The 18,296-nt window shown below is 41.6% G+C and overlaps 1 protein-coding gene and 3 non-coding genes across 4 annotated transcripts in view; all 4 read right to left on the minus strand.

The window, feature by feature from the left end:
• Positions 1 to 18,296, minus strand: part of LOC107077277 (baculoviral IAP repeat-containing protein 1-like) — a 150,575-nt gene that overhangs the window by 131,676 nt on the left and 603 nt on the right. The gene's annotated exons all lie outside the window — the stretch shown is intronic.
• Positions 12,805 to 12,911, minus strand: LOC138238478 (U6 spliceosomal RNA). Its single transcript, XR_011189529.1, has one exon. It is a non-coding gene; the product is annotated as a U6 spliceosomal RNA (small nuclear RNA).
• On the minus strand, positions 14,385 to 14,491 carry LOC138238479 (U6 spliceosomal RNA). The gene has a single exon (XR_011189530.1). It is a non-coding gene; the product is annotated as a U6 spliceosomal RNA (small nuclear RNA).
• On the minus strand, positions 15,778 to 15,884 carry LOC138238480 (U6 spliceosomal RNA). The gene has a single exon (XR_011189531.1). It is a non-coding gene; the product is annotated as a U6 spliceosomal RNA (small nuclear RNA).

An 18,296-nucleotide genomic window follows, 5' to 3' on the forward strand; every position in this document is an offset into this window, starting at 1 on the left:
ATTAAAAGACAATTAGATTTTAAATAACACTATTGAAATGCTTTTTTTATCCCTTCATCACAAAGGTGCATTATTAACGTAAATATAATGTACTATTTCAGATCTTTCCACAAAGATTTTATACTAGGCCTAGGAGAGAGATTCAGTAGTCTTGGCACCTGATGGCTCTTCAGATACAGAGCAAGGGACAAGTGAGGAAGACGATGAAGCCTATGTATATGCAGAAGGCCTAAGAGACAAAAGCAGCAGCAGCAGCAGCGAGGAAAGCAGTAGTGACAGCAGCTGTAGTGATGAGGCAGCAGAAGGAGGACACCCGTTCAAAAAAAAATCAGAAATTTAAGGTGATGTAAGCCAACAAATAGGATACTGTTGATAAAGTTACACTATATAGTGTGTGTGCACATACATGAATGTATGCAGGAGGACTGGAGACCAGACAAATCTAATGTCCAAGTAGTGCTGGGCGATAATTATCTCGATATAATTTTCCTCAATATAATTAACAAAAGTTCAATAAATGTTCGATATATGTTTATGCTTTGCGCATGCGCACAAAATACTGCGCGAGTGCGCGTGCGTGTTGCAGACCGAACAGCTAACGTGGTGTTGACCCACATGGTGGTGGCAGACAGGACTGTAGCTAGAGTGGAGAAATGAGCGACACTGAAGCAAATGCAGTGCTGCCAACGACCAGCTCGAAGGACGATGACATCGTCGACAGAAGAGGTCATTCAACTTCGGTAATTTGGAGATATTTTGGCTTTTTACGATCAGACATAAAACAGAGCACTTGTCTGAGCCATCTTCTATGTGTGTTTTATCACACTGCAGTATTTAATTTTTCTAATAAGATATTTTTGTCAATTTTACTCATGCATATTTTGACATAAAAAAAGACTTGAATACTCTACCTCAGATTTGTTTAATGTTTCTGCTGTTTGCCAAGTGTATGTTGCGTTCTTAAAATATAATTATAATTTATAAGGAGAAAGGAGGGTAACTGTGCCCTATAACCCGATTCTTTTGCAATACTCCGGGACGAAAATGATTTAAACTATGCAACGCTATCATTTAACGAGTGCGGAAAAAAAATCACAAGTATTCTCAAGAGCACAACAAGGACAGAAGAGGACACATGTATCAAACACCTGGGAATCCAAGCTGTCCCGTTGCGCCTCTAGAAAAACACTTCTCTACTACCCAGCAACTCCCCTGCATTCTGCGTACACCCGAAGAGGAGAAATGAGAATGACGACGGACCACGGTACAGTAATTACACCGCTAGATTAATGATGGTTAAATTGAATAGCTCAATAAAAACCCTAATGGCCTATTCTATTTTTGTAGGTACATGAAGAACTGATGGGCGCCAATTATCTTACCAAGAATATTCAGAACAGCTGGAACAAAAATTTACACCAACCGCTGCCTTCGTCGCACAATGGTGCACAAATGATCAAACGCTCAGTTAGAAGCAAGGGAGATTACGTCTGTTCGTGGACATAAAACCGAGGAGTTACTGGAAACCCCATTTTAATGGCAGAAAGCGCTGAAGTGATATATTCAACATCAGTGAATGAGAGAGACCCTGAGAAAGAAAAAAAATGAATCCATAGAAAACGCTTGTGTGCCCTGGTGGTAAGAGGAAGCAATACATCAGTAGCTACTGCGAGGAATTAGGGACAGATGTAGAGTTAAAATCTGAACGAATACAAAAACTAGATGTTAAAATCTTGACGAACAGAGCGATGACGGAGATCTACAGATTTTCCGGAGCCAAAAAATCAAACGGGAAACGGATGCTTTCTGATATCTTAAATCACAATTTCGACCTAGGTCTAAGAAATGAACAGGAAAAAATTTTCAGCGAGTGATTAGTTTGTAGGTTCAGAGGATCATTAATAAGAAATCCCGCTTAAGAAAAAGCAGAAGGGAAGATTTAGACCGCCAGATCTTTGCTCTGGCCCTAGTAAGAAAGGAGAGCAGTGAAATTTCAGCTGCAGAAGATGCACAGCAAATAGCGAGCACTAGCTCTGCTTGTGATGTGAGATCAGGAACGAGTGAATTAAGTGCTGTCAAGTGCTCTAATGAGGTAGTTAGTGAATTAGGAGCACAGTTTAAAAATGTACATAGATTAACGGAAGAATGCAGGAAACTAGATGATGAAAGAGCTAGGTTAAACAAGAAAAAAAAAAGGACTTATGCTTTATAAGGCTGAAACTGAAATTTAAGCTCTCTCAAATAAATTAAGCAAGGCAAATGAAAAGTTAGGACATGGAAGTGTTAGGAATGTGAATAAAAGGCTTAGGGATAATAAAATTCAGACACTTGAGCAAAAAGTTGGAGTGTGAGCAGGTAGTCATTTTGAATGAACAGGAGAAAAGTGAGTCAGAGAAGGAAAAGGCACAGCTAGAGAAGAGTACTGATGAATTGCAAGAAGGTGGGAAAAGCTTAGATATACAAAAAAAGGAATCACAGAAGGAAATGTGATTCTGAAGCAGATTTAGCACATAGGGTGAGGGACCTGAATGAGGAGGTACAATTCTTGCAGGGAGAATATGAAGGCTTGAAAACAGAGATAGACAGGATAGTGAGTCACAATGTTAGCATGTATGAAAAGGGCAAGTATAGTGATGCCGTAAGAGAGGCTTCTATGGATTTACAGTGCCTTGCGAAAGTATTCGGCCCCCTTGAACTTTTCAACCTTTTGCCACATTTCAGGCTTCAAACATAAAGATATAAAATAAAAAATTTATGTGAAGAATCACCAACAAGTGGGACACAATTGTGAAGTGGAACGAAATCTATTGGATTTTTGAAACTTTAACTAATAAAAAAATGAAAAGTGGGGCGTGCAAAATTATTCGGCCCCTTTACTTTCAGTGCAGCAAACTCACTCCAGAAGTTCAGCGAGGATCTCTGAATGATCCAATGTTGTCCTAAATGACTGATGGTGATAAATAGAATCCACCTGTGTGTAATCAAGTCTCTGTATAAATGCACCTGCTCTGTGATAGTCTCAAGGTTCTGTTGAAAGCGCAGAGAGCATCATGAAGACCAAGGAACACACCAAGGCAGGTCCGTAATACTGTTGTGGAGACGTTTAAAGCCGGATTTGGATACAAAAAGATTTCCCAAGCTTCAAACATCCCAAGGAGCACTGTGCAAGCGACCATCTTGAAATGGAAGGAGTATCAGACCACTGCAAATCTACCAAGACCTGGCCGTCCCTCTAAACTTTCAGCTCAGACAAGGAGAAGACTGATCAGAGATGCAGCCAAGAGGCCCATGATCACTCTGGATGAACTGCAGAGAACTACAGCTGAGGTGGGAGAGTCTGTCCATAGGACAACAATCAGTCTTACACTGCACAAATCTGGCCTTTATGGAAGAGTGGCAAGAAGAAAGCCATTTCTCAAAGATATCCATAAAAAGTCTCGTCTAAAGTTTGCCACAAGCCACCTGGGAGACACCCCAAACATGTGGAAGAAGGTGCTCTGGTCAGATGAAACCAAAATCGAACTTTTTGGCCACAATGCAAAACGATATGTTTGGCGTAAAAGCAACACAGCTCATCACCCTCAACACACCATCCCCACTGTCAAACATGGTGGCAGCATCATGGTTTGGGCCTGCTTTTCTTCAGCAGGGACAGGGAAGATGGTTAAAATTGAGGGGAAGATGGATGCAGCCAAATACAGGACCATTCTGGATGAAAACCTGTTGGAGTCTGCAAAAGACCTGAAACTGGGACGGAGATTTATCTTCCAACAAGACAATGATTCCAAACATACAGCAAAATCTACAAAGGAATGGTTCACAAATAAACGTATCCAGGTGTTTGAATGGCCAAGTCAAAGTCCAGACCTGAATCCAATCGAGAATCTGTGGAAAGAGCTGAAAACTGCTGTTCACAAACGCTCTCCATCCAACCTCACTGAGCTCGAGCTGTTTTGCAAGGAAGAATGGGCAAGAATTTCAGTCTCTCGATGTGCAAAACTGATAGAGACATACCCCAAGGGACTTGCAGCTGTAATCGCAGCAAAAGGTGGCTCTACAAAATATTAACGCAAGGGGGCCAATTATTTTGCACGCCCCACTTTTCATTTTTTTATTAGTTAAAAAAGTTTCAAAAATCCAATAGATTTCGTTCCACTTCACAATTGTGTCCCACTTGTTGGTGATTCTTCACATAAAATAAAAAATTTATATCTTTATGTTTGAAGCCTGAAATGTGGCAAAAGGTTGAAAAGTTCAAGGGGGCCGAATACTTTCGCAAGGCACTGTAGTAGCAAACATGGACGTTAGTGTACGAAAGGCTTCTCAGACAGTCAGACTAGTTTTGGATAAACTGGTAGGTATTCAGGTAGATTACCAGGGGAAAGTTTTTGTAAATACCTTGTGTTAGAAGCGAGGCAAGTGTCTTTGCAACATCTGAAAGAAAAACTATTGAAAAGAAATTTAACCCTTGCCACAGATGGGACCACTAAATATGGAACTGCAGGGATTTCTTTCCAGGATGGTAGCAGAATGCATTTAGGACTCAGAGAGCAGGCATCTGGTTCAGCTCAGTGCATATTTGACACAGTCAGAGAGATGGTGCAAGATGTTGCTAACAGTGGAAGCAGGGATTCGGATGCAACAAGGAAGGAAATTTTCTGCAAGATTACAAATCTAATTGCCGACAGGGCAAGTACAGAAAAAAAATTAATGAAATTCTGGCGCACTACGGAACTGATATCTTGCCTTAAATTGTAGATGGATTTGATGACCTTAGTGAAACAGACAAGGCTAGGATCGGAGTTATCAATGAGTTGCTCTGTGGATTGCATTTAATTGATGGCTTGGCACATCAGGCAAATGTTTCACTTTCTGTCCAGGAAAGAATGATTTTTGGTGGTGAAAAGGTGGGCAGTGTTAGTTTAGATTGGATACATAGAACAGTAGGAGAGAGTGGTACAGTTAGATTGATTAGATCAGTGTGCAAAGCCATCCATGAAAAGTGAGAAAAATGGCAAATCTGTGCAGTTTAGATCTTTTTTGTTGAGTCAGGGGAAATCTGATCATGTCCCTCTGGTTTCCTTTAAAGGAAACTGAATTAATGCAATGTTCCACAAGGGAGCTGGAGTTTATTTTTTTCAGGCTGAATTGCTGGAATTCATGCATGATATACGTAATGAAAATAAATTAATAGAAGCAGCGTTTGAGCATTTGTGTAGGTCAGTTTACTGCAGGATGCAGAGCACTGGGAATTATTTGTAAATTAGTGCCAGACCCTTTGTGGAAAGCTCTGGGAAAAAAAGAGCATGTTTTAGAAATGAATGCAAGATACAGGGAGCTAGTGTGCAAACTGAAAGAATAGCAGGCTGATAGCAGTAAATTAGTCAAAGATGAGGTACGCTTGTTTATCGACAGAGGTACATTCTGGGCCTGTTCTGCAGAAGCCAACAGAACAGAGGAGCCCTGAATTTGAGGACATGACTAGACAGGCTGTGGAACTGATCCTTGCTAGTTTTGTAAAGGTGTGTTGTAGGATGGTAGCAGATCATTTTAAATATGGCAGGTATGATGAGGTTTCAGAGGAGATGTTTGAAAAGCTTGAATCGGCACCCAAGACGAATGTTAGCTGTGAGAGGGATTTTGGAATCTTTGATAATTTACTTAAAGTTAATTAGCCAGAGCAACAGCATTAGCTGTCGAGGGTATGATTACATTCAAGGAGGACAGGTCTTGGCAGTGGCTTGAAAAACTAGATTCTGAAAAGAAGGCAGAAGTTTTATCTCAAGCTAGAGAATCAGTTAAAGAGCAGAGGGCTGTGTTTTGTGAGAGGATGGCCAGGAAAAGAGATGCCAGGTTGCAGACACTTAGAGAGAAGAAGGAAAAGAAAAAGGAAATGAGAAGGACAAAGGAAGTACTAGCAGTAGAGACAGGAAAGTATGGGGGACTTTGGAACAGCGAGGAAGAAATGGATGAGCAACTGAGGAATTTAGGTGAGGACAGGAAGCTTCCTGCAGTTACAGCACAGTTGAAGTTTAGGAGATTTGGGATAGGAATGAAAAATGAAAATGGAGTTTTCAATTTTTCAAAGGACGGGAAAAGGCTTAGTCTAGAACAGCTGATTGTTAACTTTAAAAAGCGTTGTCTGCAGGCCAGAGGACATCCCAGCTACATCTAGAGAAGACAAAGATTATTGTTTGGCACCATCAGAACGTATTGTTGAAGAAAAGGCACAGTTTTTAAAGGAGGCTGTTAAGCAGCATTTTAAGGCTGGAGATCTAGGTAGAAAAGGGGTTGGTATGGAAAGATTAAGAATTCCTATGTTAATTAAACCAGAACACTTGTTAGGAAAGAGAGTTAGACATGCTTTTGATGAGAAAGGTAGGAAGGTGTGGTACAAGGGCACAGGTGCTGAAATGAGACTAGGTGGCCAGGAGTATATTTTAAAAATAAAATATGATGGATTTAGAAAAATGTGGTGGTTTGCTTTGTGGAAAGATTATATGGATAGTTATTTAGAATTGTTTCCTGTTAATGCAGAGGACTTCGTAGGTAAGAAAGTAGAGCACATGTTTGTGAGTAGTGAAGATGGGAGTGAATCCACCATCTTCATGGTGGCCAGGCAGGGTACTGCATGTAAATAGAACAGGAGACTTGTTTGTTGTACATTATGTAGAGGAGGGTGATGATGAAGTCAGTAGCATAATTGAGTATCCATTGTTAGATGATTACATGGATAATGAGGTGAGGATTGTTGCTTAGGTTTCTTAAGTTCCAGGCAGTTGCTAATGTTATGCTGCGTCTCAGCTGCAGATAATTTTGAGGAAGACGAATAGGAAAACATCTTGTAGCCGATGCTGATGCGCCAGGGAGGCTGGTGAAAAGCTGATCCATGGAGCCAGCACCTTAAGATATCTGTATTTGTAGATACCTAGGAAGTAAATGAATTTGAAAACATGCAGATTATGGATGTCGATGCGCCAGAGAGGTCAAAAGGCTGATCCCTGGAGCCAGCAATATGAAATTAATTCTCTATACATAACTGCTGATGTAACTTCGTGCCTTCTGATAGCTGATTTCCAGCTGTATTATAGTTACTTGTTAGTCAGTTTTATCAAAAAAAAAAGTTATTGTTCTCTACCAATGCTATAACTTCAAATTTTGACTATGGGAAATAATAAAAACAAAAGCATTTTATTGTTTTTGTTTTTTTCTGCATTTACAACTCTATGGTGTGTACTGGGTCAGGGATATAAAGGTTTTGATGGTTCAGACTTGAAACCCAATGGGTTACCTTGAATTCAAAATCTCTACAAGGCCCGTTCTATACATGTTTTCCAATAAAATGCAAGATATATATGGGTACCTGCTTCCAGGCAGAAATTAACCCTATAGAGCCAATGGCATTAAGAGTTAACCTGTTAGTGGCAAAGACCTTTTTACCCTTTGTCCGCCTGGAATTTCCTCCCTTTAAACACGGTTATATCTCTGCAACAGAACATAGCAGGAGCTTGGTTCAGGTCTTAAATTGAAGCTAACCCCCTTGGCTTTGAGTGTGAACAGTCATATTTCTTATATTTCTTAAATGTGTCCACTCAGCAGACAAACATATGAAAAAAAACAGCAGGCGGAAATGTTTTGGTCTTCAGGGGACAGAATTTTCAATACTAGGCCTGTGAATGTCCTGGGAATGATTTGAAAACCTTGTTCTAGGTGACTACTAGCTTGGATAAAAATTTGGGACAAACTGAACAATTAGAAAAAAAATCTATATCATGTTTTGTGAAGACTGGACCTGGAATGAAATTTCACACACAAAAAAAATCATAAAAATATTGAGAAGAACAAAAACCATTGCAATTGCTATAAAAACCTTTAGACATTGCTAGAGAGCAGTTATCAATTTCATTAGTCAATCAATAGTCAATAACATTCAATAACCTCCAGGTCTGGAGATAAGCTAGTCTAGGCTTCTGTGGATATATACCGTGCTTCAGAATAAGGTACAAACATGGGATATATATATTTTTTGCTGGTTTTTGCTTTTGCGGTCTTGTTTTGCTGGCTTATTGATTACCTTATCGATGCATATTGGAAGTGCATCATCAGATAAAAAGTTACTTTGTGATCGATCATCTTTTTTAAAGCTCCAGTTGTCCTGTTTCAGTAACATGGTTTTGTTGGTAAAAACTATTAAAAATGACATTGATGACTGCGTCAGCGCTGCCACATGCTCCAACGACCAGCTTGAACACTTCAACTTCCACCCGTGCCTCACATAGTTAACATCTTCCACTACTCTTTCGTTTCTAGACATCAACTTCTCCATTAACTACCCCCCGACTCTCTACTTCGGTCTATTACAATCCCAAGGATTCACATACCTATCTCCTGGATAGCTCATTTCACCCCAAACACTAAAAACACTCCCCTTTTCACAGTTCCTTCGGCTACAACAACATCAATTTCTAGAACCCAACCCTCAAAATGTACAAGCGATAGGTTCATTCCATGCCGAAAGGAGAAGAAAACGTTTTGGCCATTGAGCCCTCTTCAGGCCTAAAAACGTACTCCTTTTTCCATCAACAGAGGGTATCCTAGCAGTATTATTGAGAGGGCCCTCGTCCGAGCCAAAAACACCCCTCGGACCATCAACTTGAGCAGGAACTCCTGCCGTAGCAACCGCATTCCTTTGGTGATTCCCCACCACCCCGACACACTTCCAATCCCCAAGACTATTAACGACAACTTTCCTGCTCCGGATTTGTATACGGAATACGAGATATGGATTGAGTCGTACAGATGTTTTGAAATCGCCAGTGGATCTACAGAAGCTCTGGATGCCGTGAGACGGGCTACTTTACTGCACTGTATCGGGGCGCCCGTGCAGGGGATTTTCGCCAACCTCCCTGGAGAAAAAGGTACATATGAACAGGCTGTAGCTGCCTTAGATGCTTACTTGACACCGCGGAAAAATGTGGTTTTGGAACGGCATACATTTCGGCAGAGAACTCAGTCTCAGGACGAATCTGTTGATGCTTTTGTGACTGCACTAAGAGAACTGGCTAAATCGTGTGACTTTGGAGTATTGGAAGCCGACATGTTAAGAGATCGACTTGTGGAAAAATGCGCACATAAGAGACTGCGTGATAAATTGTTGCAGGAGGAAGGTGCTGACTTTAGAAAGAGCTCTTACAGTCGCTAGAATTCAGGAAGCAGCTCAAGCAGAATCAAGAATGCTTTCTGACCAAAGTGACAAAGCTAGAGAGAGTCAAGTTTACTTCACAAGAAACACCGAACGGGGCGCCCGCTCAAACTTCACAAACAAAAGCCGAGCAGCCGGACGCAGTCAAGCTAGAGATATAGAAGAACAGGGGACGGCTGACATTAAGTGTTACAGGTGCGGACTAACAGTGCACAAAGCAGACGAATGCGGAGCGCGAACAGCAAAATGTCTACACTGTAAGAAAACAGGACATTATGCACGAGTGTGTAGAAAGAAAGACGGTTCCCATCAGGAAAAGAAACTTATTAACAAAGGAAGGGATGTAGTATAGTGAGGAGACATCTCGAGACAACAGAACGAGAGAGTAGAAGGCAGGAATATATGGTGTAAGGGCGTGATCTGTGTAGTTAATAAAATAGTCAAAATATAAGAACGGCTCTTTATTAAGATACACAACAATCCTGGAGGATGATCCCTCCACTGGGGCCCTCTTTTCTGAACACCCCATCATCTCATATCACCGCCCACCTAACCTGCGTAACCTCCTTGTTCACAGCTCCCTTGACCACCCTCACCAGGCACTTTCCCCTGCAGCAGAGCTCGCTGTATCACCTGCAAGTACACAGCCACCACCACACTCATTCAAGGCCCCTCAGGACAATTCCGGATCACCCAGAGGGCATCTTGTACCTCCAGCAACCTTATTTACTGTATCTCTTGCAGTAAATGCCCAGCCATCTACATTGGGGAAACAGGAGACTAGGTAACCGCTTCAGAGAACGTTACTGTGCAGATTAAAAATTTCAAAAGAAACCGAGGATGCTGTTATTGCAGCAGAGGGAACTTATGCATTTCACACAGTTAAACCTCATCGCAGTTACAATATAATGAACATAAAACGGGGGATATTTTGAAAACGCTCTCATTCCCGAACCCCGGCCCAGATAAGGCAATAGGAAAGTTCCTCAGAGTGTCCTCTTTTTTTTATGTTTAAATAGGGTAAAACCCTAGAGGCCAATGTACTGTGCAAGCCTCCTCATTCTCAACAGGTGTGCATGATCTATAGGAGCTGGCATCCGTACTCCTGGTGTTTATTCCTTTCAGCCACGACAGAATACTGGATTTTCGCGAGGTATTCATTTTTGATCATTTGTTCTGTTGGCGAACGTGGTGCTAAGTTGTGTCTCTGAAAGCTCGATAGGAGTCTGAACACTCAAGTATTAGCGTGAGCTATATCAACGTACTGTAGCCAAGTACACAGGCTGCATATTTAACCAAAAACTAATTTTATTAAAATAGAAAATCTGAAAACCCATCTCAAGCTTTGTGAAACCTATTAAGCGGCAGGTCTACGTGATGAACTCGACAACTTTGAGAGAGAGGCAAAAAACATGTCCCCAACATTACAAGGTGGACACAGAGGCAGACAAAAAGGAAAAAACAAGCAGATGAAGCCGCAGAGCCTGACTGTGAGCAATCAGGCCGAGAGAAGTTCAGAATTCCTGTTGTCACTGTCATTGACCGACTTGTTGCCAAAATGCACAGGAGGTTCCACTCCTACAGGGACATTCAGCAGGCATTCGAGTTTTTGACATTTCCTGCATCTCCTAACATGAGCTGCGCCCATCAGCCACTAACCTCCAAAAGAAATATGCGGAAGATGTGGAGGTGGACTTTGTGAATGAAATAGGTCAATTCAGAGAATTTATTCAAGGAAACGAGGACACAAGGAAAAGAGGACTTAACCTGGACCCACCACACCAACACCATGGTCAAAACAGCACGGCAGCGCCTATTCTTTCGCCGTAGGCTGAAGACATTCGGCATGCCGTCACATATCCAGGCCAATTTCTACAGGTGCACTACTGAGAGCATCCTGACTGGTGGCATCACTGCCTGGTATGGGAGCTGCTCCGCCCGGGATCGCAAAGTACTGCAGAGGGTGGTGAAGTCAGCGCAGCTCAATCACCGGCTGTGAGCTACCAAACATCCAGGATATCCACTCAGCTAGATGTCTGAAGAAGACCAGGTCCATTCTCAAGGACCGCAGTCATCCCAGTCACAAACTGTTTTCCCTCCTACCGCCCGGTAAACGGTACCGAAGCATTCGGACCAAGTCCAACAGACTACGGAACAGCTTCTACCTCCAGGCAATAAGACTGCTAAATAGCCAACCTGCAGCTCCTTCAGCAGATCACCTGTAATGTCTACATGGACACAGTTTTCATTGTATTCAGCATAACTGCACTACTTGTATATATCACATACAGCATGGACACATAGCAGGTCTACTCATATTGAGTTGTATTCAATTTCTATTACATTATCTATTACATAACCTTATTTTTGTAATCTTAATTTTGTGATTGTGAGCTCGCAGAAAAGACATTTCATTGCCAGCAACTACTGCTGCACGCTGTATTGTTGAGTATTTGATAAACTTTGATTTGACATCAACAAGGACACTATTACAGCTCATAAGGAGGATGTTATGTCACCTTTCGCCTGTAGATGGCTCACTACAGTCATTTTTAAATGCACTCACCCGCATGCAATACTGTAGAGTCTAGACGTTCTCAGTAAAAGGCAATATCTAAATAAAGTGACTGTCATACAAAGTGCAATTTGGAAATACTTCAGAAAATCAAACCAATTTAAAAAAAATCACAACACAAAATGGCATGTTAGACAACGAGTAAATAAGACAAAGGCAAAACATGAATTCACCAGCACTTTCAGCATATTTACCACGACCTTTCATTAGAGAGTCAAAATCTTGCTATATTAAAATTTCTTATAAAATGCATTTTCAAACGGCACATTTGGAACATGGCACATGAGAATATATGGTCAACCAAGGATGAGCAAAGGGTGATCACGCTTTCTATTGCTGTGACCCTCCCTCCTGGTTGTGAAAACGTCTCAATTCTGACACTGAGGTGTGAGACAATGTAACAGACTCTAAAAATCCTGAAGTACAAGAAATTTCACTACTATTTTTTAAATATGACCCTCTGAACATGGCATGTAAGGATTTACAGTCAAGAAAATAGCACACCTTCTGCTGATTTGCTTTGTCCCTCCTTCCTCATTACCAAAACATCTTAATATTCTGATACTAAGGTATGAGAGAAAGTCACTTATGTACATTTGGAATTACGACACTTCACTGTTGCATTTCTGAGTTATGACCCCCTTTGATCATTGTGTTTACCTGCCTCTTAGCCTGCCTGTGGGTAAATATCACCTCAGACACCCTCCTGTCCCAGGAGCTGTGACTGAGGCCCTGAGGAAGGCACTCAGGACACGCTCAGCAAACGCTATTAGACTTCATGGCTACCTGGATCATAAAGATAGTCTCATTTTACAAACAATAGAAATTTAACTCCTTTTGCAACTTTCCAGTATTTTACCAGGTGTTTAAAGTGGATTTACATCTACTGAGTGAAAGGAGCTGCTGCAGATTTCTCCCGTCAGCAGAGAGGAAACTGCCCTGTACACAACTTCACACTGACGCCCCTCAAACACATCTCTAACCTCAATAACAGTCCCAGCGAGTCTTTTATAAAAGAAACGAGGACCAAAATATGGAACGCTTCACGAATTTGCGTGTCATCCTTGCGCAGGGGCCATGCTAATCTTCTCTGTATCGTTCCAATTTTAGTATATGTGCTGCCGAAGCGAGCACAAATCAACCATCTGTGCGGGCGGTATTTATGGCAGGGCACATGAGGTATGTGCTCCACTCATGGTGGCAGCTGTAGCTGCCTGTAGAATTAATTATTATTCTTACACAACATTTATCATCAGCATTATGTTTAAACAAGTCTCTTAAGCAGGCCACAATATAGAGACGGTATTTTCTCTCCATTCAGAACCTTTTAAGAAACTTTCTTTCACAGAGGCAGCAGAGAACTCTGGGAGATGTCTGCACAGCACAGAGACTGAGCCATTGACCTTCCAATGGGAAGGGAGCTCGTGGAGAAGGCGGGACTTCCTCTCTGCAGGATTCAGGCCCGGCTCTGAGAAAGGTGGGGGAGGAGTTTGTCCTTCCAGACACAAAGGCACTCAGAGCAACTTGCTGTTGCTTAGCTGCAGTTCTTTTTTTACTATGTGGGTTTGGGTAAGAAAACAGTTAAACCAAGTTGATTCAGAGAAACGGTTTATTTTTGTTGTTCGCCTGTGGTTCCAAGTGAAAGTTTTGTTTCATTTTGAATTTATCCAACATTCAAGATGGGAAAGTCTACTCAATATTTGTTTAATACTTTAAGAAGGAGATCTTATTTCTGTTGCTCACTGAGTTCTTTACAACTGCCTTAGTATAATTTCCAAAATGTTAAATGTCCGTTTCTGAAAACTGAACGTGCCATACAATAACATTCTCAAAGTGCCAGAATTTTTTAAAAATAATATACTCATGGACTGAGCAGCTGCTGTACAGCATCTCTCCGAGTGCAGACAGCTCCAGGTATAGAATTAAACACCCACCAGTGTAAACAGCAGGGCTTCTGCAGTGAGCCAGCAGGGTCGAGCAGCAGAAGACACTAGAAGCCCTGGTCAAGACTACTTTGTAATCCACTCCATCAGGACCGCAAACTGTAATTAACTGGATCAGGGTTGATCAGGACAAGCGCTCATGGCACAAGCTTTAAGGAAGAATACAGTGATACTGACAGTCTTCTCGTTTTTCTCTTCCTTCTCTATTTTACGATTATCACTGCTGAACATAGTTTAAATGATTTTACTATGAAGTCAAAAAATCAGAATAAACCCCCTTTGATCATTATGTTTACCTGCTTCTTAGCCTGCCTGTGGGTAAATATCACCTCAGACACCCCCCTGTCCCCAGGCCCTGTGACTGAGGCCCTGAGGAAGGCACTCAGGACAAGCTCAGCAAATGCTATTAGGCTTCATGGCCACCTGGACCATAACGATAGTCTCATTTTACAAACAATAGAAATTTAACTCCTTTTCCAACTTTCCAGTATTTTACCAGGTCTTTAAAGTGGATTTACATCTACTGAGTGAAAGGAGCTGCTGCAGATTTCTCCCGTCTGCAGAGAGGAAACTGCCCTGTACACAACTTCACACTGACGCCCCTCAAACACATCTCTAGCCTCAATAACAGTCTCACCGAGTCTTTTATAAAAGACACGAGGACCAAAATATGGAACGCTTCACGAATTTGCGTGTCATCCTTGCGCAGGGGCCATGCTAATCTTCTCTGTATCGTTCCAATTTTAGTATATGTGCTGCCGAAGCGAGCACAATTAACACATCTGTGCCACCAGTATTTATGGCAGGGCACATGAGATACGTGCACCACTCAGGGTGACAGCTGTAGCTAAGAAATCATTATTTCTTACACTGCCATACATCCAACATGTACGATCAGTACTATGTTTAAACAAGTCTCTTAAGCTGGACACAATTTAGAGATGGTATTTCCTCTCCATCCAGAACCTTTTAAAAAACACGTTCTTTCACAGAGGCAGCAGAGAACTCTGGGAGATGTCTGTGTAGCAGAGAGACTGAGCCACTGACCATCCAATGGCAAGGGAGCTCGTGGAGAAGGCGGGACTTCCTCTCTGCAGGATTCAGGCCCAGCTCTGAGAAAGGTGGGGGAGGAGTTTGTCCCTCCAGACACAAAGGCACTCAGGGCGACTTGCTGTTGCTTAGCTGCAGTTCAGCAAGATTGGTGCTTTGTGAACTTGTGGATTTGTAAAACAATGTAACACTAAGCAAAACTGAACCGATGGTCTCTGCAGGTCATTTGTGTTGTTGAAGGCCAGCCTTTATACTGCTGGGAAGTTGGACACTTCCACGTTTCTGGAGGGGTATATTTCATACCTCTCCATTCCCTTTAAAAAGTTTGGTCTGACTATACTGGGGATTACAGTGCCACTCTGCCAGGGACTGCTTTTTAAAGCATTGTTTTTGCACTAATTACCACTTTAACCTTAGTCTCGTGTTTTCTGAGAAATCTGCTCAGGAAATGAATCTAAACTATTTACTACGTGGGTTTGGGTAAGAAAACGGTTAAACCAAGTTGATTCAGAGAAACGGTTTATTTTTGTTGTTCGCCTGTGGTTCCAAGTGCAAGTTTTGTTTCATTTTGAATTTATCCAACATTCAAGATGGGAAAGTCTACTCAATATTTGTTTAATACTTTAAGAAGGAGATCTTATTTCTGTTGCTCACTGAGTTCTTTACAACTGCCTTAGTATAATTTCCAAAATGTTAAATGTCCGTTTCTGAAGGCTGAGCGTGCCATACAATAAAATTCTCAAAGTGCCAGAATTTTTTACAAATAATATACTCATGGATTGAGTCTCATTTTACAAACAGAACTTCAAATCCCTTTGCAACTTTCCAGTATTTTACCAGGTGTTTAAAGTGGATTTACATTTACTGAGTGAAAGGAGCTGCTGCAGATATTTCTCCCGTCAGCAGAGAGGAAACTGTCCTGTACACAACTTCCCACTGACGCCCCTCAAACACATCTCTAGCCTCAATAACAGTCCCAGCGTGACTTTCATAAAAGACACGAGGACCAAAATATGGAACGCTTCACGAATTTGCGTGTCATCCTTGCGCAGGGGCCATGCTAATCTTCTCTGTATCGTTCCAATTTTAGTATATGTGCTGCCGAAGCGAGCACAATTCATCCATCTGCGCGGGTGGTATTTATAGCAGGGCACATGAGATATGAGCTCCAGTCATGGTGGCAGCTGTAGCTAAGAAATCATGATTATTCTTACACATCAACATGCATCATCAGTATTATGTTTAAACAAGTCTATCTTAAGCAGGCCACAATTTAGAGACTGTTCTCCCCATTCAGAACCTTTTAAAAAACTTTCTTTCACGGAGGCAGCAGAGAACTCTGGGAGATGTCTGTGCAGCAGAGACTGACAGCCATTGACCGTCCAATGGCAAGGGAGCCTGTGGAGAAGGTGGGACTTCTCTGCAGTATTCAGGCCAAGCCCTGAGAAAGGAGGGGGAGGAGTTTGACCTTCCAGACAAAGGCACTCGGAGCAACTCGCTGTTGCTCACATGTTCATTTCTGATGGATCAGAAATGAACAATTTTTGGATAATCAGGACACACCTCCACAGAAATTAACCATAAAGTGGAATTACCAATTGACACTGCGATTCATTACATGTCTCCTCACATGCCATGTTCAGAGGGTCATATTAAAAATAGGTACAGTGAAATATCTTGTACTTCAGGATTGAGAGTTACATTGTCTCCGTCAGAAGTGAGACGTTTTTGTAAGGCAAGGCCACAGCAATAGCAGAATGTGCAATCGCCATTTGCCACTGTATTTGTAGCCAGGTGTGTTGAGCCATGGTTATATGATGTAATCTTTTATTTTATTTTATGTTATTTTATTGTGAACTTCTCCAAAATTAGTCCTGTTTTGATGTATGTAGTTGGCTTTGCAACATACCTTGGGATTTGTTGTTGGTGGGGCGCCAATTAAGGTGCACCCTGGGCGTCACGTTTTTCTGGCGATGCCTCAGACGCATTGTGGACACCAGTTGGGTAAGACGCACGTTACAGTCTTTCTTCAACGAACTTATGCAACTTTATTTTAATCAGTTTATTTTCTGTTTTAAACTATTACTAGTATGGTGTAATATATTGGCGACCATGTGATAAAGACTGCGCCGCATATCATGTTTTTTGATTAATTAGGAAGTTAGGATGTCTGATCTGTAGGGCCTGTTGTGATATAACGGACCGCAATGGAGTGTAGTGTGGTGCTAGCTACACATGGTCATGCAGGTTAGCATGCGAGCGCTATTTTTATTATATATTATTTCTGTAAATATTACAGTTGTGTGCCAAATTAATCACGGTAATGCATAAAGGTAATGCTTAATGCATTACACGGTGTTTAACCACGTTACATTTTGCTAAGCAGGAGAGAGACATTTAGCGTGCGCAACGCCAATGTGTTGTATGTTCTATAAGGTATGTCGTCCATTTTGTAATAATTTATTTCTTTCTTATTTAGTATTTTAGGTGTCGATTTTACTAACCAAATGTAAACATACAACACTGGAAAAGTTGCATTGTATAATAAAATAACAGATATTGGCTTAAATGGTGGAGAGTACGTATAACGTGATGAACACCTCCTGTGGTGTGAAGCAGTCAGCAGTCCAGTGGCTCTGTGGCTGGAAGGTTGCCGGTTAGTATCCCGAAGCCGGCAGAGGAATCCTACTTTGTTGGGCCCCTGAGCAAGGCCCTTAACCCCAACTGCTCCAGGGGCACCATATAAATGGCTGACCTTGCGCACTGATCCCAAGCTTCTCTCCCTGTCTGTGTGGCTCATGGAGAGCAAGGTGGGATATGAAAAAAAATCCTACTACAAGAAGCTGTATAGCACCCATTTTTCATGCCTTGAATGTAGTTAACTAAACTAATTTTTACAGCTTTTAAAGTCACGTAATGTCCAAGTTAAGCAGGGACACATCATTGTTTCTTTTTTTTAAGTAATCAGTTGCCCAGCATGAAATAAAGACAATACGACAACATGCGTACCATATGTGCAGTAAGATGACCCACAAAGTGCGAAGCGAAACACTTGAAAGTTGTGCATGTTTTCTGACTTGGTGAAGCATGTAAGCTGTAAAACAAGGCACCTATACCAAGTCATACAGTGAAAATGAAAGAAATCGCAGTCCTAAGAAATAAATCAACTCAATTTACAAGGGCTGTATAGGCCACTAGCTCTCCACTAGGCGGGCCTGACCAATGTGTCAGAGAATACGTTTTTGCAATATTTTCCCAAAGCCAACTGTATATAAAACTGCGAGTCTACTGTAAATCTTTGCACTTGAACTTGTTCACGAATTACCCTTAAAAAAAGGCAAGAAGTAACTCCAATGACCATTAAAACAGTCAAACAATCCTTATTTCTCGTTTCAAGTTCAGTTTCCCTTTTTGCCCAAACGTCAACTGTCAGGCAAACGTCTGGGTTCAACCGCCCTGCGTTAAGTTTTTGTACTTTCCTCCACTTCCGCCTCAAGTGTTGGATTCACGGGGAACCATTTTAACA

This window comes from Lepisosteus oculatus, chromosome 4, assembly GCF_040954835.1.
Source record: "Lepisosteus oculatus isolate fLepOcu1 chromosome 4, fLepOcu1.hap2, whole genome shotgun sequence".
Classification (NCBI taxonomy): Eukaryota; Metazoa; Chordata; class Actinopteri; order Semionotiformes; family Lepisosteidae; genus Lepisosteus; species Lepisosteus oculatus.